This window comes from Epinephelus lanceolatus, chromosome 3 (assembly GCF_041903045.1).
Source record: "Epinephelus lanceolatus isolate andai-2023 chromosome 3, ASM4190304v1, whole genome shotgun sequence".
Taxonomy (NCBI): Eukaryota; Metazoa; Chordata; class Actinopteri; order Perciformes; family Serranidae; genus Epinephelus; species Epinephelus lanceolatus.
The window spans coordinates 40,478,679-40,502,186 of NC_135736.1; positions in this window are offsets into that span (position 1 = coordinate 40,478,679).

Consider the following 23,508-nt stretch of genomic DNA (forward strand, 5'->3'; position numbering starts at 1 on the left):
GGTATTACTGCCTCGGGCACTTTAACTAATTCAGACATCCCAGTGGAATTTTTGTAGGGCCTCTAACTTTGGAAAGATCATTACCATTTTACACCTTACTTGCTGGATTTCAACTGGAATCCAATAGGAAAATTAACCACTTTCTTCCCTGTAGAGATGGGTATCATTAAAATTTTATCAATACTACATTTATCGATGCTCCTTATGGGTTTGGTACTCTATCCATACTCTTATCGGTTCTTTTTCATTTCTAAATCATTGCTTTTTAATAGGGCTGCCCCCTGATAGTCAACCAAATGTTCGTCGACCAGAAAGGTCATTAGCGGGCAAGATTTCATTGGTCACTAAGTCGCAGAGAAAAAAAGTGAAACTCTATTAGGAGTTGCGCCTTATCAAAATAAATCAAAACCAATATGACTGGACCATGTGGGAATTTAATTTTAGAGGCCATGCTCAGCAGTCAGACAGGAGTCACGTTACAAACCAATCACAGCCGACAGATATCGTTCCTTTCTACTGTAAATATTCAGTCTGATAAACACGGAAAAGTTGATCATGTTAGTGCAGGGTGACCCAGAGCGTTACATGTGTCCCACGGACGATTGGTCTACACACTTATAAACAGCTCCTGGAAGAAGATCAGCTCAGGATTTCAGGTGAATAGGCTATACGGTGCTTGTTACGGAACCATAAGACGCAACCTAGCAACCTCAGACGCAACCTCAGACGCAACCTGCCACCGCTCTTGAAAGTTGGCACAGAAAAGGCACGAGAGCAGTACCCAGCGCCCGACCTTGTGTTTTCAAGGCAATTAAAGATGCGGCATGTGTGTGCGGTTATTCCACAGGCTAGTTAATAACATGTCGGGCGGGAAATCCAAAGTGTGGGATCATTTTGAGAAGGTGAAGGACGAACCCAAGGTGATATGTAAACTCATCTTCATTGGTCGACTACAAACATGACGTATCATCTGAAACATGGAAGTAGCTACATGCCCATTAGCCCACAGCGTCATTAACAGGCGGCTCGCTCAGTGTGTGACGTGCACTTGTAGATAAAATATAGGCCTATATTAATGAAGGTTCATTAGTACGGTTTTGTATTTCTCTGTACTGTAGCACAGTGTTAACAATGTTACTGATACTATTCTTTCTCACACCTTCAACTCAAACCACCAAAATATATAATTTAATAATTCAATTAATATCGTAAACATAAGCGACTAGTCAACTAATGGCCCTAAATGACGATGTCCAAATACAGTCACTTGTGGCTCCAAACTAAGATGAGGACAGCCAAAATACCAAACTCAAGGCTTCAAAACAGCAGTCCATAAAGGGTGACATCATGTTGGTTACGTCCACTTCTTCATACAGTCTATGCCTGTAACACACTCCCTGGTGGGGTGTGCTGTGTCATATGTTCTTGCTCTTTTGTAAGTCACTGTTAGGCGGGGCTGTTCACTCCCAATGCTTCCAGTCACCATAAACGCTGCCCCTTCAGTGTCCTCTCTAAAACTCTCTCTTGCTCTAAGTTTTCTAATTATTTCTCCCCCACCAATATCCAAGTATCACATTTTTTCACATATCTATTTCCCCCTTCAGACAGTGCCACATACTTTGTGCCATTTTAGACACAGTAATGAAAATTTAAAAAAGAAAGTCATTATATCTTCTGCAATAGGACTTTTTTTCGCAGCAAATTTGATGTGTCACAAAGAAATACAGTTACAACAATGCTGATTTGGCTCCTTCACAGCTGTGATTGGGTTTATTGCACCTTAGTGCTCGAGCGGACTACATGTTCAATCATTTCTCTGCCGCTTAACATGATTAAAAAGATGCTTCTCAAACTGGGGGTCTCCTTGGATTTGTAACTGAATAGCTTACATAAAATAATTTCTGTAGCCTAAGCCTAGAAAAGGAGACATTATAAATGAATCCATTTGAAAATACTAAACAATTTCACATTTAGCTCTTATAGGTAAACAACAAAAGAAAATCTGCGTTAAATTTTGCATGTATGTGGATTAGTCAGTTTGTCTTGACTGCAAAAATGGTGATGTCATTCAAACTGAGAGGGATCTGTCTACCACTCGTTGAGAGTTTGTGTAGAAAGCTTCATAAGTAACTCTCTTTTATTTGGTTCGTCCAGTAACGGCTGAACAAGAAGTACTCCTAAGAATAATCTTAAACTCTGACTTATGAGGCAGGACAATCTTCGCAGAAGTAGAGCCTAGATACTTACTCTGAAGTGCTAAAATTAACTTACAGCTAAATCCAAACCTGTGACTCAAGTACTTACGGCAACAGAGTGTTGTAAAATAAGGACAAAGTGATGTCTACCAAAAACGCTCTCCCTAAAGCACTGAATCAGCCAATCACAGGCCTCCTAAGGTTGTGTGTCAGGGCTGCGTCACACCATTCATCATGATTTAGTGCATACCTCTGAAGCTCCACTCATCACTCTTATATCTAATGTTACATATCCTGCAACATAATAATGATTATGTTAAACTTGCCATTTGGAATACCACTTATGTAAATAAGATGTAAATAAAAGGGCCGAACAGCTGTGGATGTTACTTGTAGTGTGTGCATGAATACATTTTTTTCATTGTTGCTTTTTAAAAACCAACAAAAGTTTTTACAGTCTTGCTAATATTTATATAAAATACATTGGAAAAAAATGTATTCATGCACATTTCCCACTCACGACTGCACTGAGTGTGATTACTTGTATGAGTTTTTGACCATTAAACTTTATAAATCCATCCATCCATTTTCAACGCTTATCTGTAGCCGGGTCGCAGGAGCAGCAGGCTGAGAAGTATTCCAGACGTCCCCCTCCCCGACAACGCTTTCCAGCTCCTCCTGGGGAACCCCGAGGCATTCCCAGGCCAGACGAGATATGTAATCCCTCCAGCATGTTCTGGGTCCACCCCGGGGCCTCCTAACAGTTGGACGTGCCCAGAACCCCTCTAATGGGAGGCGCCCAGGAGGCATCCTGATCAGAAGCCTGAACCACCTCAACTGACCCCTTTTGACGCAAAGGAGCAGCGGCTCTACTCCAAGCTCCCTCTGGATGTCCCAGTTCCTTACCCTATCTCTAAGGCTGAGCCCAGCCACCCTTCTGAGGAAACTCATTTCAGCTGCTTGTATCTGCTACCTCATACCTTCAGTCATTACCCATAGCTCATGACCATATGAGGGTTGGGACGTAGATGTAATAAACTTAATAAATACAAAAAATAGATAATATTAGAGATATTTTTTTATCCATTTTTTTTCCAAAATGTTTCTCATTAGTTATGAATTTTTAATACTAGATGAGCTGTACATATCATTCAGAGCTTATCTATGATTCAGAAGCCCTTTTTAGATATGAACTGTGCAAATTTGCAGGAAAGCCCAATCAGTCTTTTTTCAGCATTGGCAGTATAAAAACAAAATCGGGGAGTGCAGCAAAATGCCGCCTGCCTACTTTTGTTTATACAGAATGTGCCTTTTTCGGGGCAATGGGGGCGTGAGCAAGTAACAAAACGTGTAGCTCAGTGTGTGACCTAAACAGTGACGTGGGAGGGAAGCCGCAGCTAGTCAGGCGGCGATTCTCTCGTAAGTCGGCCCATTCTTCACCGTCCTCGTCATCTGACGGTTAATGGCCTCTTCGTTTGTGAGGACAAGGAGGGCACGCAATTCCTTGTCTCCTCAGTTGCTCATCTTTACAGTGTCTGTCAGGTTTGTATTTCCCTCTAGCTACTAGCTGCTCGCTAATTCCTGCTACCAGCTGTTTCCTGTTTATCCACCGCCAGTGGGTCGCATGTGCAGCGTCATCAACAGCTCCTCCCACAGGTCTTCAACAGCCCCTCCCATTGCGGAAGGCCGCCTCGGTCTGTTTAAACTAAAAAGGTTCTGCCAATATGACTACCCTACAAGGCGGAAAATTGGGCGCCTTGGATCAACTCGCCAATCCGGCTCTGTGTGTCAAAACGCTCGCAGCTTGCCGGCAAAACGGCTCAACATTCGCGGAAAATCTGGCAGTGTAAAACGGGCTAGTGATGTCTGTATATGGCTTTTAACAGAGGTGGGTGAGTTGGCGGTTAGCAGCTAATCAGGAGGTGACATAACTTTGTTCTCTGCCCAGGATGCCGCTACTCCACTATATCTACAGTTGGTCAGAAAATGAAAACAACAAGCTGAAAGATGCTAAAATGCATAGTAGAGCTGAGGATAAGGGCAGAGTTATGCTCTGTAGGTTCATCACTAAGAGAGACACCTTTCACATTACATATTGTTCATTAATTCATTCATATTCTGTAGCTGCTTATCCTGTTAGAGGTCATGGGGTGGCTGGAGCCTATCCCAGTTGACATTGGGCGAGAGGTGGGGCACACCCTGGACAGGTCACCAGACTATCACAGGGCTGACACATAGAGACAGACAACCATTCACACTCACATTCACACCTACGGACAATTTAGAGTCACCAAATAACGTGCATGTCTTTGGACTGTGGGAGGAAACTGGAGCACCTGGAGAAAACCCACTCTGACACAGGGAGAACATGCAAACTCCACACAGAGGGGCTCCCCCTCCCCAGAGCCTATTGACATACTGCCATTTGATCCATTGTTTATATAAAAATATTAGTGCAGCTTTAGAGTCTGGACACACAACACCAAACTCACACCATGAGGAAACTACAGTCCTCACTATCTGAGGTGGCAACTACAACACTGTTATATCAATCTAAAGGCTTTCAGCCTGTTAATGTTAAAGCTCCACTGACTGCAACATTGGTTGACTGAAAACAAACACCAGTGTGATGTTAAGGTTACAGTTTCATCTGCCTTATATTCAAACAAGAACTGAAGCTTTTAATGAAAGCTGCTGTACTGTGCTGTACTGAGTTTCCATTTACCAGGATCTGACACACAAGGGATGGTTACATCAGACTCTAAGTGTTGGTAAATGAAAGAAGAGACTGCCTACACCAAGCATTTATCATGTTTATTCTGTGGTGTTGAATAAGTGATTGAGCTTGAGGCGACTAAAGTCTGCAGATGGGATAAATGACTATTAGCCAACAAAAAAGCCCAATTTACAGAGGTTTGAATTGACTGCGGAGGAAAACTTTGTGTGAAAAACTTGTACTTTCTATTGCATTTGTTTCTTTGTTTAAAGGTAGACCTTGGCTAACTCAGATACCTGCAAATTGCAAAGCCAAGCTCAGAAAGCTTTGGGACACAGGGTAGCTACAGTAGAACTCAACACTAAAGACAGATAATACACTTCATTTTATAATGCGTCAGAAACATACCGACTCTTTCATAGAAACTATTCATGGTCAAAGCCATTTAGGCCTTTGTTTCTGAGGTGAATAAATAAGATTGTCGTACTGACACAGGCAGCAGATACAGCTTTCTGACACGCTGATAACTGGTTTTATTTTGAATGATGGGAAAAATAAGGTAATTGGGGAAAAAATGCTGGATGCGAATTGTGCCACCAGACAAAGTTTACCATGTATCAAGCCACGGATTGGGAAGTGAATTATATACTCAAGTGGCTGCTGAAACACAGAAAAAGAAGTTATCATTTTGAGCACCGCACTGTGGTTTTCATTTTCAGGAATGCCTCAGCTGACACGCAGACAAAGCATAGTATGCAAAGCCCAAAACAGCTCTATAGGAGACAAAGGAGGATATTTCTCTCAGAGTACACCGACCTTGTGGTTCTCAAACAGACAAGGCAATTAGACATTCCTGCCATTTCCAGAATTACATCTGGGCTTTTTACAATAGCAGTTCATTTTCAGCTTAACTGTGTGTTGAGCTTATCGCTGCACTCTTCTCCCCTATCAAGGGGTTGGAACAAGAGGCAATCGAGCATGTCTATCCAAGCTTTAGGCAAAATAAGGGAGAGCAATTTGTTCATGTCACCATTTTTTTTTTGCAGGCCATCACATCATAGGAGTATAATGCTGCTGGATTGCACCACTTGTCGTAAATAAGAGTTGCTAAAGTACTCTGTCATCCATGTCCATTTAATCTGTATTCTCATCACACAGCTTTCTTAAAGTGTTTTAGCATTTGAATTGCAGCACAAATTATTAACTCGGTGGTATTTCTGCAGGCAAACAGAGCCAACGCTACAGAGATAAGGCTGTGGACCACAGACAGATAAATGCGGCGTTGAATTTCAAAACGTCTCTATATGCTCACAGACACTCCAAAGATATTTGAGCATCTTATAAATGTTAATTCTTACTTCATCAGGAGAGAGTGAGGGACAGGAGAAGAGGGAGGCTGCAAACGAAAGAAGTGTAAAGTTGCTAATTGCGGCAGAGATGAGAGAGAGAGGAGGAGAGGAATGAGGGAGGAGATGCACGCGCTGCCATAAATGAGAGCAAAATGAAAGAAGAGTAAGATGAAGAATGGTTAGAAGACAAAACTAGATGTAATTGGAAAGCAGGGGTGAAGTCAGAAAACGGGAGGGAGAATAGAAAATATAATTACAGCATGGCAAGCACGCCTATAGGTCTACTAAATTAGTAAAGAGCGAAAGAGAGTTAGATGAGGGCAGAGTGAGAGGAAGACAGAGAGCAGAAAAACAAAACCATTTATGAACTCAATGTAAAGAGATTAAAGACAGAGGGAAGGGAAATAAAATGAGACGGAGAGCAGCCCATGTTCCTCCGGCAGCAGAGCCATGTCTTCCCCTCTCATTAGCTGTAGCTCTGTTGCTTAGGGGACCGAGTGGGCCGACTGTCGCCACGACAATGGTTACCATTCCCTGCAGCAACAAATGCTGATTTTAATTAGACTTGACCTCTTTGTCACTCAGACAGACGGACACATAGACTGACCAGAATAGCTCGCTGGAGAGATTCAAGCAAGCGTGCGCCCCGTCCTCACAAACACCCCGGACGAGTCTTATGAGCCACAAATAACAGCGAGACACGGAGAGGTAGAGAGCGAGACAGATGAGCAGCCAGCTGGTGGAGTGAGTCTGGGACAGGAGAGAGAGGAACTCGGGTGGGCGCTGCACAACATGACTGTTGAAGACTTAGGCGTCCTGCTGTAGGACACTCTCATGCATTCAGTGTTTTATGTAATCAGGCAGCGTGCTGACTGGAGTGCAGTAGAACACAGCGAAACACAGCAGCAGACAGGTGTCCTTGACAGCGGTGCCCCAGGGGAACAGAGGGAGCCTTTTTTCTCCCACTGATACGACAAGAGACTACAGCAGCAGACGTGGTTCATGCATGGCTGATGCAAGTGTACGCACAGGGAGCGAGAAAGATTTGTTGACTTTTTTTCCCTTGCAACTGTTAAAGCTTCTAAAAGTTCATGCAATGTTTACACTGAAATAATATACGACAGCGAAGAGCACAATTGATCTGCACTGCCAGTGTCAAAGATTGAAGATGGCACCGTCCTGAAGGGTTGAAGGCCTGTTGATTCTGGTATTAAGCTGTTTTAGTTGAGTGTTTCCTTAACCTCTCCCCCCAAACAACAACGGTCCAATCATGGCTCGGCAACTGTAACTTGGACGTCAAGCCATCAAGCTTTGGCTATCTCTAATGGATGTATAAAGAGAACTGATACAGCATTGGAAGTTGTGGAAGTTGCTCAGATGCACATGAAGCTAAAAAAAGTTTGACTTTCCAGGTATAAAATTACCTGGATCATTGCCATCATTGGGCCAATAGAGCAACTGCATGTGAGACTTCGTTTTTTGTTTTTTAAGTTTTTTGTGGATCAGTGGGAGGTGGGGATGCTGTTTCCCTGGACACGTAGCTTTAGCCTTTAGTGTTATATCACGTGCAGTATGTAGCCGTCATTAGCATATTTAACACCTGTTTATGGGTTTTGCAGTTTAAAATAATTGACCCTTTGCTAAGTCCCGCCCCAGGACACAGACTGGTCTAACATAACATAGCATCGGGCTGGCTTAGACCAGGGTCAGACATCAACACAGCCGTGCTCCATTGAGTCTAACCGTGGATTCCCACCAAAAGCTTCATAAGCGTTATAAGCAGCCAGCAGCCATTCATTTTCAATGCACACTGGCAACGAAGGGCATCAGGGGCGTCAGCTGCAGCGAGCAGCGCGATGCCAGCGACCAGAGCGTCAAGTAGAAGTTGAGAGAAGCTGAACTTTATGCAAATGAGCAGTGCCGCCGGCGAAGCAGCAGCTAATTGCAGACTGGGATTCTCAAGGCGAGGCCGGGAAAAATTGAAAGAGAAGACGAATATGGAGGAGAAACGTAGCTCCTGTACCAGCCGGTGAAATTCCCCGTGGAGTTGCCGGGTTTGCAGGACTCTGTGGACCCAGATGGACCAACGGCTCCAGGCCCTGCATTTCCTCAGCAAATACGCCGATGCAGTACAAAGGAGGCTTCCGAAAGTGCGATCCATAGTGAAAGATCAAACCGAAGATATGCATGCTATAGGCTACGCTTTTTTCCCTCCAAATAAGCTCCTGCTTATTTACCACCAATTACATTTCTCAATGGTCCTTCGTGCCAACAGGAGGGTAAAATCATAATAATAAGAGACTCATAAAGGCTATATGACTGTGTTTATTAGCGTTATTTTAATTGTGTAATGAAAGTCATGAATAATACATAGTGAAGACATAAATGGTAGTATATTTGTTCATCCTTTTGGTGGGAATCTCCACTAATGCAATCATTTTGTGGATTTGGAGCTAAATGTTGTGTCTGGAGCAAATTGTGTATTAATGATACTCGTTATCTGGAGAGGTTGGAAAAGATATATGTTTCTCCCCTGCTCAGCTTTACGTTACACACTGACCTATTGACGCCGTGGTAGTCCAGCAACTCAGTGTTCTGCTGTAAAATGACCACTATTGTCCATTGACAATAGCGGTGAAAATATTCTAAATATAGCATACACTTTAACTGATATTGATTTTTTTGGTGGGCTTTTTTTTAGGTGCTTAAAAACAAACTTGTTGAGGCAACACCTGCTCAGCAACATTTAGTACATTTTAATGTATGTGACACGATGACTTTTTTACCCTGAAGTTATTGTATATAAACATTGTGCTTTGGTCTATATGCCTTGAACTTATGAACCATATCTGCATTGACTGATTAAGGCTCCTGGACCGTCTGTGTGGTTGCCTGTTTCACTGCAGGCAGATTCCTCTCACTTGCTTCAGTGGGCGTGGAAATAAAATCAATGAATCAAACACTCTTGATTTCTTCCCATGGAGCCAACATGAAAACTATTTTGGTTCAGTAAATTTGTGCTGTCAGTCAACTTGGTGAAGGCAGGTTAGTGCTGTCCACTCAGCTTCCCAGGAGCTGCTGCTCAGACAGCTGAGACATTTGCAGAAAACAGAGTCAGTGTGGTTTGGATGACAGGATGCTTACGCGCTGCTCACGTCTCGCTTACATGTCGCAACTACTGGGAATTCCTGGGTAGCAAAAGGTCATTTAGTGGACGTTCAGACAGCAGGTAAAACTAGGATTGTTACTTTTCACTGTCATTCTGTGTCCCTGAGCACCTGCCACCACAGTCAGGGGTCACAAAGGTCACAGCAAAACTATTAAAAGGTCAGTGTGTTGAATCAAAATATTCCCTCAGTACGTGACACATCCTTGATGTGACAGTGTCATTAGCACACTGCTGACAGCTTGCTGTTGTGATTGGCTCATTTGGTAGCTGAGCCTGGTGATCGAAAGTCAGTTACCTTATTCCATATGGCGAGAGGCTGTATGTCAGTTTCCACAGGCACATGTGCACATGTGCGTGAATGTGAGCGTGTTTCCTGAGGAAATGGATGTATTCCAGGATATAGGCTTTTCTCACATCAGACAGCTTATCCTGGAGGAACACAGCACTTCTTATCAGGTACAAAGCTGAAATCACCACCAGGGAAAACAGACCATCCAGTACAATGTGAAGCTGCAGCTTCAAAAGGGCAAACGGATAAGAAAAAATGAAGCCAGCTGGAAGAGAATTTCTACAAGACATGCATTTACACCATATGTTGGAGGTGGAGGACCATCAAAAGATGTAGAAAGATATTTGCATATCAGACTGGTGATTTGATGTGTTGTGTGGAATGAGGCTGGTTTCCATACGTGTTGTGTTACTGAGTTTTATTAGCCTTTGCAGAAGTAATCTAATTACCATAGCATTACCGACTGTCAAGTTAGTAGAAGGTCAGCGCATCATTGTTTCAGATCCATAGCATGTTTTTGTTGCTAAGCAACAAAAACAGATGTGCATGTTGTGTATGCTAGCAAACACTCAACACTCAATCATTTTTTCCTTTTAAAGTAGAGAATATTCTTGTTGACTTACTTGGATAACAAGATTTACATTTGGCAAGCTACACATAGATAAAGAACAGCAGTCTAATTTGAGCATTTTCCTACTGATACTATCAATCCACCAGTGTATATGTTATATTCAGTATCTCCTCTGTAGGTTCAATCTACATCCTGTGTTATATCTACCAGAAAAAAAATGATAAATCACATATGCACTGCTGTTTTGAGGGTTCTTTCACCTATAACTTAGTATTTCTGGAAACTGTGGTCACATGGCCGATGTTTCAGGTGCATTTAAAGCATAATTACATATCTTTAGAGTATCACGCCCATGCATGGCTGGATTACTGATTGGGCCTACCGAGCATAGGCCCCCCTGCCGTCACCTGCAAAATGTCATTTGAAGAGAAATGTAACAACTTTCAGGAGACTGAAAATGGCCAAAAAGAGACATAAAACAGCTGCAAAAAAAGAGACGCACAACATTCAGGGAAAGAGGCACAAGGAGACCCAAAATGACAACAAAGAGATGCAAAACAGCTGCAAAGAGAAACAAAGTGACTACAAAGAAACACAAAATGACCACAAAGAGATATAAAATGACTACAAAGAGATACAAAATGACTACAAAGAGATATAAAATGACTACAAAGAGATACAAAATGACTACAAAGAGATGCACAGCAACTAACAAGAGATGCAAGGCAACTGCAAAGAGACACAAAGAGACTCAAAACGACTACAAAAAGCGGCAAAACAATCCAAAGAGAGGCAAAGAAACTGCAAAGAGACTCACAAAGTATGGAAAGACGCAAAACAATCACAAAGACACACAAAAAGACTACAAAGAGACATAAAAGAGTTGGAAAATAACTACAAAGAGACACAAAGAGACTCACGCAGGCTAGGGAAAGGTGCAAAACAATCACGGAGAGAAACAACTACAAAGAGACTCAAAATGACCACAAAGAGATACAAAATGAATACAGAGATGCAAAGCAACTACAAAGAGACTCACAAAGACACACAAAACCACAGAGACATGGGTAACCACTACAAAGAGACACAAACTAACAACAATAAGAGGCTAAACAACTATAAAGTCCCTGTGTCTAGGGACCCTCTACATGTTTGGGCCCAGGGGCCCATTGTCTTGTAATCCGCCCGTGCCTGGATTTGGTGTTCAGAAATAATACACACTGGGAGTAGTGTAGACAGCGTGCAGACTCTATTTCCTTCATCCTCTACCTGTGAGGAAGTTTTCATATTTTTCACTGTTTCACTTTCTGACTACATTTCACACTGTTGGAAAGCTTCCAGTGGCAGTGAAGAGGTGAAACAAAACTTCATGCAGGGTGAAAAAACACATTATTCACAAAAAGTCTTACCAAATACAGCCCCTACAAAAAGAAGGTAATTTCGAAATGATTTTCACTGAAATGATAATGACTGTATTAAACAGTAAAATATTACTTGTGTTATTTAAGATGGCAAATTACTCAAGGCAGCAGCATCACTTTTGAGAGAGGAAATAAGGAAGAATTAGGACTGTGGCCTTCAAGACAAAAGGGCGTCTCTAGTTCCTGTCCTATTCACATAATTTAATTTGTGTTGGAAGGGCATAATCATATGTAATCTGTGCTCATTTCAAAAAATGTAATGAGGCTCGACTGCAAATACATCAGTGGGTTTAGCCTTGTCATGCGTTAAGGGTGATAGGAAGCAAGTAAAATTACACTGGCATTATCTTTTGGAAATGCTCGCTCGATAGGAAATGAACTGTTTCATTCTAAAACAATATATCTATACCCATTATACAGTATGGATGGGTTGAGTAAAAAAATGTCAGTGAAATTAAAGCTTGTCCTTAATACCAGCAGCCAGTAGAGTGTTAGCGTCATTTTTCTCAGCAGTCCACATCTAAATGTGTAACAGAACTTAACGATGTGAACAGAGCTGGGTTACTGGCTGTGATAATGATAACTATGATTTTCAGAGTGACTGAAGCCATCCACAGTTGTCTTTTGTTGTGGTAATTGATTTGTTCTTTCTCCTTGATGTAAGCAATTCTTGTCCATTTAACAGTCTTTTCCTGCCTTGGAGGAACAGAAAGCACATAACAAAGCTGCTCGTGGAGTTTTTTAGTGTTGACAGCAGCAACTTGTCTCAGACAAACAAACAGAAGTTTTACTGAAATCAAGTTGTGGTCTCCCAACATAACCAACAAACACTGTTTTCTGTTAGATTGCTGTTCTACTGGTCCGTTTAAGAAAGCTCAGGAGAAAACAAGATGAAGACTCATGCCAGCAGCTCTGTGATACTGTACGTAGGCTTTGAATGCTAACATGCTGATGTTTCGCAGGTATAATGTTGTTCTTTTAGCATGTAAGCATGCCGACAATTGCTTATTAGCAGAAATTTTACTCAAAACCACAAATGTAAACCTAACCAAATCACCCAAAAAATGTTGCCATTGTACGTCACTGCAAGCCACTGATAAGTTGTGTTTGTACGTCATTACAAAGCAGATGCATTAAACTTAACTTGTCAACAGCAATGGCCAGCATGTGATTAGGTTCAGGCACAAAAACACTGGATTATGGTAGGGAAAAAAACCTGTTAAGACAAAAAAAACAACAACAACAACACGGTTTTGGTGGCACAGTTATGACTGGAGAAGCCACTGATGTCTCACGGCAAGAAACGCAACAATGTGCTGCTAAATAACAACCTCTTTTCGGGTCAGTATTCCCACTGGAAAAAGGGTCGCTAAAAAACACCCAAGCTACAAAGCTGCTGAAGGACGTAGTGATGACTCGCTGAAAAACAACTGGTTTTGTTGTTTGTTGGTCTTGAACAGTGGTCTGCTGCTTGACAGGTGACGCGCCTAGGTGACACGCTATCCACCACCCCCTCCAACTCCTGATGACAAGGTTACGTTATATACTACATCACTTTAACCCTTAGCTGCATAAGTGGGGTCAAAAATGACCCCAGGGGTTGTTTTTCTTCAATATCTGTGGAATTAAAAGTTTTTATCATTTCATATTCCAGGTATTCCTCATAAAACATGTTTTTGACATGAGGCCATTTGCATTAAAAAAAAATTATATACATTTTAAGAAATTGTTGTTTTTGTATCACTACCCCACTCTTCCATAAGTGGGGTCAAAAATGACCCCAAGCATTTCCTATGGAATATCAAGGGTTAGACCTAGGAATCTTTGATTCTTATTGACTGTGACTATCAAGTATACATTTACCGTCGCACTTACACATCTAATGCCAGCAGTCTCACCACCCAGGAGGATTTTTATACAGCAACATACATCAAAGTATTATATTCCTTTTATATCTTGGAATACATATGATGTTATAAAATATGAACTTATTTTCCACATCCATGACTTTTGTGTAATAAAGTATAGTATTATTGTCATCAAATCAGCCTACTTTGTAGTTAGCTAACACTAGCTAACTAAGTTAGCTAGTGTTAGCTAACTACAATGTAGGTACTAGTTAGCTAACTACTATGTAATGTTAGTACTGTAATGTTAGCTAGCTAACATTACTGCATTTGTTGTGTAGAGATAAGCAGCCTTACTATGATATTTATAGCTTCCTTGTAATAAAATTTTACCATTATTGTGTGTGTGTGTGTGTGTGTGTGTGCTTGCGCGCATGTTAGGTAGCCTATTATGCTATTATTGATTATTCAATGATGTCATTAGTAAGTGTGTGTGTGTGTGTGTGTGTGTGTGTGTGTAACATTACTGCATTTGTTGTATAGAGATAAACAGACTTACTATGATATTTATAGCTTCCTTGTAATAAAATCTAACCCGTTAGGTAACCTATTATACTATTATTGATTATTCAATGATGTCATTAGTTGTCAAAATGTTAATAAAAAGTGATAAATGAACATGTCAAACATAAAATCATTCTTTTGTTGACCAAAATATAATACAAATCATCATCTTTAGCCAAAATGAAAGAAATTGCTTAAGTTTATCACATAAAACGCATTGATTCTAACTGGGGTCATTTTTGACCCCACTTATGGAAGAGTGTAGGTATTGGTAGGTCATGCATCTAAGGGTTAAAAGTCCAAATGATACATATAAACAGTACAAAGTAGAGGGCTGCATTGGGATTGGGTCCTGCCGGGTCCCGCGGGACCCAACCCAAATCTTGCGGGAGCGGGCGGTTTGAACTTTGCTGCTGGCGGGAACGGGCGGCTAAAAAAAACCTCTGCGGGATCGGGATGTAGCCTATAGCGACAGGATGGAGTTAACAAATGATGTGGAAAAGAAGCTCAAACAAGGTCTGAAGGCGCACTGAGCCCTCTACTTCCTAGTGCGCTCAAAGCTGGCGCGTTTCATCTTCAGTATCCCCGCATCCAGTGCGCCTTCAGAGCGGGCCTTTAGTGTCTGTGGGAGCATCTTGGAAGAGAGACGCACGGGATTGGGACCGCAGTCGGTCAGCAACATTCTTTTCCTCCACAGCAATATTATGGCCAAGTGATTCATTTGTTAAAGTCATTCGTTTCATTCGTTAACTTTGTTTATTTTATGTTATTTATTAGTGTTATTTGAGCCACTCACAGCCTACTCTCGTTGCTATTTGTTAATTACATAAAGAGGCGTGATGATGCCGGTGTTACTGAGCATAGGCTTTATCTTTATCTCATTAATGTTTCTTATTCAGGTCTCTCTTAGAAAAGAGACCTTAACCTCAATCACTGCGTGATTATATGAAGGTAGAAAAATAAATAAAATATGGAGGAGAATAGAATAAGAAACAGCCTTTATTTCATTAAAAACTAAATGAAAACAATGAAATAGGAGCGCTATTCCTGACCAGTGCATCAAAAGACATGCAGGCCAGTGAAATGAAACATTATTAATAGCCTGTAAAATGACGTGTTTTCTCCTGCGGGACAGGAGAAGACACAAAATCAATGCATCTCTATTATTGTGCGGGCATAAATTCTCAGAGTTTTACGGGAGCGGGCGGGAGTGGACATACACATTGCGGGAGCGGGCGGGAGTGTAACACAGACGTTGCGGTTGTGGGCGGTAATGGTCAGAAATTCGGCAGGAGCGGGCAGGAGCGGGATGAAGAAAACAGTCCCGTGCAGGGCTCTATACAAAGGTACAAATGTTTGTGGCTTGTAAAAACTTACAATACCATAATTTTCCTCATGGTAGCACTAGAGGAAAAGTCAGGGTATCACTAAAGTTATCAGCATTCATCATCTGAGAACCATGAATGACCAGAGAAACTTTGTGCTAATCCATCAAGTATTTCAGAGGGAAGGTGAAAACTTCAACCAGCTGGTGAAACTAGATAAAGTCAGGGGATCACTGGGGATCATCCTCTGGGGACCATGAACGTCTGTACAGAATTTCATTCATTCATTCAGTTATTGAATTATTTCATTCATTCATTCATTCATTTTCTAACCGCTTCATCCTCTTGAGGGTCGCGGGGGGGCTGGAGCCTATCCCAGCTGACATTGGGTGAGAGGCAGGGTACACCCTGGACAGGTCGCCAGACTATCGCAGGGCTTTGAATTATTTCAGTCTGGAAAAAAGTTTTAGCCTGACCGACATTGCCATGCAACTAGCATGGCTATAAAGATTTTGGCTGCAGATGTTTTTTACAGAACCCATGGAATCTTTGGATATATGGTAGTCCGTATGCTACACATTCTCACTCTCCACTCGTCAAATACAGCAGCTTGGTCAGTGGCCCGTAGGCTTCAAACAATGATGCTCTAGATACCCCTCTGGTGTCCACCTGTTACATGCATAGTGCCTTTTCAAAATAAACTTGCCAAATCACCAAACTACTTTAGATTCAAGTTACAAAACGCCTTGGTTAGGTTGAGAAAAAAGATCATGGTTTGGATTAAAAAGGGGTATGTTTGTTATGCAACCTAACTTGCATGACTGTTAAAGAGTACGTCACCTGGCATATGTGATATATGTTACGTAACATGTATGTCGAGTGATGTTAACTACGTAACATTGTTAGAATAACCCATCGTTTCACTTGGGACACAAAAACCAGTCTCGTGGGTGAAAGTCCTGTGTTTGTTTGACCCAACCACCACCCCTCCCTCAGTCGGACTTCGTTCTTGCTCTTTATACGTCATAGGGGTTTACGTTAAAGTTAGATAAAAGCCCAGTCTGTCTCTACAGAGGCTACAAAATGAGCCGAATGTCATTTGAACATAGCAGCTTTTCTCTGTCAGCACTCATATTGTCTATTTGGGGTGCAGTTGGTCATGGTCCCTGGTTGTCACCATGATGGAATAACGCCACAGAAAGAGGGCACCTTTAAATCCAACCTTCCCCTCTCCGAGCCAGACTGTATGGATGTCGTGTCATGTAACCTGTCAGTAGCATTAACCTTTGGGGAACGGTACGGCTCTCTGTAGCTTTACATCCATTAATATTGATATTCTATGACCTTACAGCTATTCTGTTTGTCCTGAGTCACTCAGTGAACTTCCTCTCTCGGGGACGCACCATTTTACAGAGCAAATTTGCCCCCGTGCACTTTCATTAAAGCACTGAATAATTTATCTTTCCCAGATCCAGCCCCTCCTGTTTTGTTTTTTTTGTTGCTGACTGGACATAATGTAAAGACCAGTTAAATAGGTTTGAATGGGACTCCATGTCTGACAGACACAGAGGAGCAGACTTTTGTGCATTGACGTCTGCTCCTCTGTGCATGAGTTATTCATATAACATGGAAGCCGGTGGATTACATCAAATGGACTGTGTGTGACTGCTATGTGAAGAGGGAGATATTGTATTTCAGACGACCTGGCCCCGTCAGAGCTGAGAGCAGTATTTCTATAAAAAATGAAATCATCACCACAGACAGTATGACTACTTTGAACTTAAATAAGGTTTCGGTATTTTCTATCACGGTCTCATGCCTATGAAAGTCATCTTGTACACAGACAATAAACTGACTAGAGCAGTGATACACATACAACAAACTGCCAGCACATAAAAGTACCATATATGTAAATGGATGTGTCACTTTAACTCTTTGCTTTTTTGTACAAATTAAATGAGATAGTGTTAGTTAGGAAGCTTTAGAGGTGTTCAATCATTCATTCAGTCATTTTCCGTAACTACTTATCCTGTGAGGGATCATGGGGGGCTGGAGCCTATCCCAGCTGACATTGGGCGAGAGGCAGGATACACCCTGGACAGGTCACCAGACTATCACAGGGCTGACACATAGAGACAGACAACCATTCACACTCGCATTCACACCTACGGACAATTTAGAGTCACCAGTTAACCTGCATGTCTTTGGACTGTGGGAGGAAGCTGGAGTACCCGCAGAAAACTCACGCTCACACAGGTAGAGCATGCACACTCTGCACCCCAAGTTCAAATCCCCCACCCCAGGTTTGAACCAGGAACCCTCTTGCAGTGAGGCGACAAACCACTGCACCATCGTGCCGCCTGCTTTAGAGGTGTTGGTGGGTGGATTTTGATTCCTTTAAACAGAGCCACGTTAGCCGCTTCCTTGTTTCCAGTCTTTATGTTAAGCTAAGCTAACAGCTGCTAGTAATAGCCCCATATTTATCGCAGAGACACGAGACTTATGTCAATCATCCCATCTCACTCACTGTAAGAAAACAAAGCGGGGCCAAACTCCTTTAGGAAATGACTGTAGGTGTATGAAATAATGCATAAAAATAACTGCAAATCCTCAAAACATGATGCAATTTAATACAACAAAAACTCTGCCTATATGATCTCAAACATGGCCTCAAAGCTGAATTGAAACCTTGCCGACACCAAGGCAGGATTACTAAGGGGGCAAAACAGGCAATTGCCCTGAGGGGCCCCAAACCCAGAGGGGCCGCTACAGCCCCAGGTTCACTGTGTGTCAGTTGGTTTTGGTGATTAATTTGTCAGGGAATTTGCACCATTAAAGTAGGGCTGTTGGGGAATTTCCCCTGCAGTGATTAACAGTGGTTTAACAGCCAAATATGTGATGTTACCATCATTTTTTGTTGTTTTTGCAAATTAGTTCATTTATCCTGATTTTAGTGTTTTGTAAATACATTTTACTGTGAGGATATTATTAGGCATATTGTTGCTGTTTAAATGACAAAGATGACACAGTTTTAAAACAAATTAAATCCTTGTTCACTGGTAAATGCAGAACACAGAAGGGCAATGAGGTGCAACAGAGGGCGCAGCATTTATTTATTTTTTTTCAGTTGAGACGCTGTAGTGGGATCTGGTTGCTATGATACAGAATATCTGTAGAAGTGAAACTGTTGGGTGCTTGCTCTGGATGAAGGGAAGCTGAAGCATGTGGGGAGAGACGATGGACACGCTGGTTTGTGTGGGTTCAGTATTATTGGGTCCATGTCATTGGTCCGACATCCCATTAGTCCGATGGTCCGCGGTGCTGAACGGCTCCCGGTGGGCGTATTTCTACCTTCTACCGCGACCGACTCTGGGTCAGCTGGGAAAGGCTTGAGGCGAAGCAGGCTCACAGCTTATGTGTTTGTCACTTTCTTTTTCATTTTAACCCACACCATGATCTTTTACTAACAAAATCTAGTTTTACAGCTTTATTTTATCAGTTTAGATACTGTTTTCACATTTTAAATAAAGTTGCATTTAATAAAATGACCTCAAATTAAGGGTTATTCCAGCATAGGATGAGAGGTTGGGACCTAATTGGAATTTGGAGGTGACAGGACACATACACATTGCACAAAAGGTTTCAGGTGGGGGGTTCAGTGGGACCGCCACCACCCAAAGCCCCCAGGAAGTGTGCCGGACTTTGATGCCAACTTGACATAGTGCCAAAATTGTGGAGTTACAACTACCAGGTCTGTCAGCTCAGACATCCAGAGGGAACTCCGAGTTTTAATGATCCTTTGCATTGAAAAGGGCCAGTCCAGGATGCCACCTGGACATCTTCCGTTAGAGGTGTTCTGGTCACGTCCAACTGGTGGGAGGCCCCGGGGCAGACCCAGAACATGCTGGAGGGATTAAACATCTTGTCTGGCCTGGGAACGCCTCGGGATCACCCAGGAGGAGCTGGAAAGCGTTGCTGGGAAGAGGAACCTGCTGCCCCTGTGACCCGGCTACGGATGAGCAGTTGAAAATGGATGGGTGGGTCTGTCACGTCATGCCATTGGGTCCCAAAAGGTTTTTATCCATGGACTTACAGTGCTAAAGAGATGTCTGTGTTAGTGTTGAGTTTTTGAGCGTCACATCCCCCACAAAATGACTTGTTTCACTATAGGGACTGGATCCATATGGTCCAATAACATTTGGAAAGTCAAGAAGAGCCACACGATTAAAGCATTTTATCCCTGTTCCTAGTTAGTGGGGTGCTAAAGCTGAGGTTAGCCACTCGGTTGGCAGAGTTTCTAGTGTGCTTGCTCTATGGGCTCAACAATGAGGAAGATCCGGGTGATTCTACAGCTGGGAAGTTGAACTTCTTTGGCTTCAAGTGCCTGAAATGTTGCCAGCCTTCAATGCTGTATTTAGTTCCCTTTATGCATCTATGCACAGCAATCTGCAATCTTTACAATGTTATTCTACTGAAAAGCAAATATTTTTTATATGCTTTTGTCATTTTGTCTAGCTCCTGTGTGCATTAAGTTTGACAGAATACTTGAACATTTTGGGAAACTGCATAAATCATATCCCCAAGAGTTAGATGAGAAGATCAATACCTCTCTCATATCTGTCTGTTAAATAACGCAGGAGCCAAAAGGCGATTAGCTTAGCATAAAGAACAGAGGCGGGGAAACAGCTTTCCTGACCCTATTCTAAGATGACACAAATCCTAAACAGTCATTGGATCACCTGATGCTTCTGGTTAAAGTTAACATAGCGAGAGGGCAGGACCGGTTCAAACAGTCACTCAGTAGTTCCACTTTATTCAGTACATCAAAGTCTTCTTTCCTTTTTGACTTTTCAAAGGTTCAACTTTTTCTTCCCCAAACGACACCACACAACCCTGATTTAAACCCTGATTTTCCTCATATTCACTCAGCTCCAGGCTGATTCTTTTCATCTGTCTTCAAGGTTAAGAGTTTGTCTAACCATCGCCTGGTCTGCAGCAGCAGCTCTTGCACCCACTCTGTCTTCTTTTTCTCCCACCTCTCCATCTCCGGGGGGCTCCACTTTCAGCCCCAGGGCTCCTTTGCTCCTGGGGGCTGGCGTAACAGAAGTAGCATGCCTGCATCTTCGATCTCAGTGAACATTTCTTTCCTCCGCCGCTCCCCACTGTCCTCTGTGACCAAGCAACCTTGTTAGATTGGTAAAAATAGAAACACCAGCGATGATTGGAGAGAAGCAAGAGACTGTGTTTATTAAAAAAAAAAAAAAAAAGGCGGGGAGAGAGAGGAAGGAGGCAGGTAATGAGGGAGAGAGAGCCTGGGAAATATATGTGCCAGTTACAGAAGCTCTCAGAGTGGCCCAACTTTCAACTGCGTAGGTGAGAGAGATTATATGCCCCTGCTGGTTTGGCTGATTAGCAATGACCTCTGCTACAGAGGCTGCGACATCGCAAATGGCAGCCTTTATCTCATTTAGATCATAGCACACAGCTTTATTCAAATAGTGAAGCTTTCTAATTTGAATATTATAGGCGGGTTTTTATGCTACAGTAACTTTCTATAGGGAAACGCTGTATTTAAATCGGTTGGTATGGAGTTGTTCCGGGATAAATGTTCCATTTATGGATGATTATATGAATTCAAATGCTAAAAAAAAAAATTAAATTAAATATACAACAGATGGTCTGAAAGACAAATCTTCCCTCTTGATATTTACAGTAAGTACAACCCTGGAGACAACATGCTTTTGAACACAGGAGAGAAATATCACGTCAATTTTCAAAGTTTCATCTGAAGTTTGGAGCGAACCTCAGATGGAACTAAGGTCAAACTTTAATGCCATGTCTGATATTTTTGGCAGAGGTAGTGGCAGCACTGCAGAGAAAGCCCTGCTGAATTCAGCATTAAAACGCTAATAGTTTCCACCCAACTTGTCCTCAATCAATAAGATGCCAGTGTAAGTGTTTGCTCTCAAATGAATTGGGAATTCATATTGTTTTGTTCCTCCTCCTCCCCCTCACGACTCTCCGCTGCTGCTGTGCTCCCGCTGTTGGTGCTGGTGGTTAACTTTTCCGCCCGATAATGGAACAGAGTGGACTGCTTATCGATTTGTTTGTCTAGATACAAGTCAGCGTGCGCTCTCGGCGGAGCAGCACACTGTTACATTTCTTTGCATTGTGTGGCGGCCTGCGGCGTCGATGCTTCAAATTAGGGAGTGACAAGAGGGGGGTGGAAAATAGGCCACATGTCAACTAATGACAAACATTGTACATTTTCAGCCAATTTGTTTTCTTTGTGCACTTGATGAGGTCAGTGATGAATCTAATCTATGAAGTGCCCCTCGCGCTGACAACGAGCAATAAGTCTTTGGCAGGGAGCACTGTATGCATAAGGTTGGTCTTCCTCACTGAGCATTGTGATGAATGAGAGCCATTATAGTTGATGCATGTGATTTCTGCTCCATGTGGACTGCTAATATTGGACTGACCCCACAAATGTACAAGAGTTTATTTTCCCTCAGCTCTGTCTCTCAGGTTAAAAAAAATGTAGACTGAACTAGACTAAATCTAAGTTTCACATAATTATTTGAATGTAATAAAAGTGTGCTATTGATATACTAATAATGTACTTAATAAACTAATGATGTCATCAGTGCTACTAAAGACATAATGAAATGCAATTAAATGTACTTGACTGTACTATTTTAACACTATTAATTATTAATTGTTTTTATTATTTAGTAATATATTACTAACGTCACACTTTCAAAATTATACTTTAACCCAACTTTGTTTCTACAGGAAATATTTTAATCATAATGTGAGTGCACTTGAAACTCACTATAAATTCAAATAAAATGTACTTCAGATGTCTTTCGGACACATTTTTCTCTATTTGTAGAATGCATATTGTAACTTACTCTTAGTATACTTCCATGAGCATATTATTAACTGGCTTAATCCCAAATTTTTCCCAGACATAAAACTATCGAAATCATCTGTCAACGATAACCCTTTGAAATAATCAATAATATATATATTTTTTTTTTTTATGGAACAATAGGTGAAAAAGTGCGTTTTATGGTTGGTCACATTGTATCTTCCATTTATTGACCAAATTAACATAATCTCAATGATCAAAATTCTTATAGATCTCAGCTCAGTTATTAACACATTTAAAACTCTGTCGTTCGCAGTCCCCAGCATTGCCATTAGAATGCTCTCATGTTCTACAGTGACTACTTTACATATCAAAAACCCTTATACATAAGTATATCACCACTTTGTCATATGACATGCTAGATATCCTTCTGTGTCTGCTGTTGACATTCCAGGATGTGTAGCCAATACTGTGACATCAACACTTGTCTCCTGGGTGAAAGTCCAGGGTTTGTTGGACCCATCCACCACCCCTCCACACCCTTTATGGACTTTCCTGCTCTGTGTATTACGTCGTTAGCAGCAGCGTTTGACCTGACCGCATCCAGCAGTGTATCATACCCCCTGATAGGTGTCATCCAGCCGACCAGTGGCATATCATAGCAAAGCCAAAGGTTACATCCGGGCACGTTACCTACTGCTTTTGAAATCACTGACAAAGCAGCTGTATTCGATGACTTTGGAAGAAGAGAATGGGCTAGAGGGGGAGGTTGTAACCTCTGATCAAGTTGTTTCTGTCATGATCTGTTTGCATAAATTCAGCATATGTATTCAAATGGCCTGTCTCCCTGTCATAGTCTAAATCTGACCCGTCGCTATCACGATAACTGAAGACAGCTTTATTTTCTTTGTTTTGAGGGACAGCTGTGAGGATCTGTGCATTATCAGGGACGTCACCTAGACCCCACATATCCAAAACATCACTCAAAGTGAACCTAATAAACGAAGAGTAAAAGGTTAGGTAGAAAAAGAACTGTGTGTATGTGTAGACGTACATGTACATTTAGACGCACTGTGTTATCCCACCAGTCACTACTGTTGCAATCAACATGTTCCCTAATTCTGTGACCCCACTGAACAAAGTTAAGTAATTGCAAATGCAAATATCAGCACAAGACACCTTAAAGAT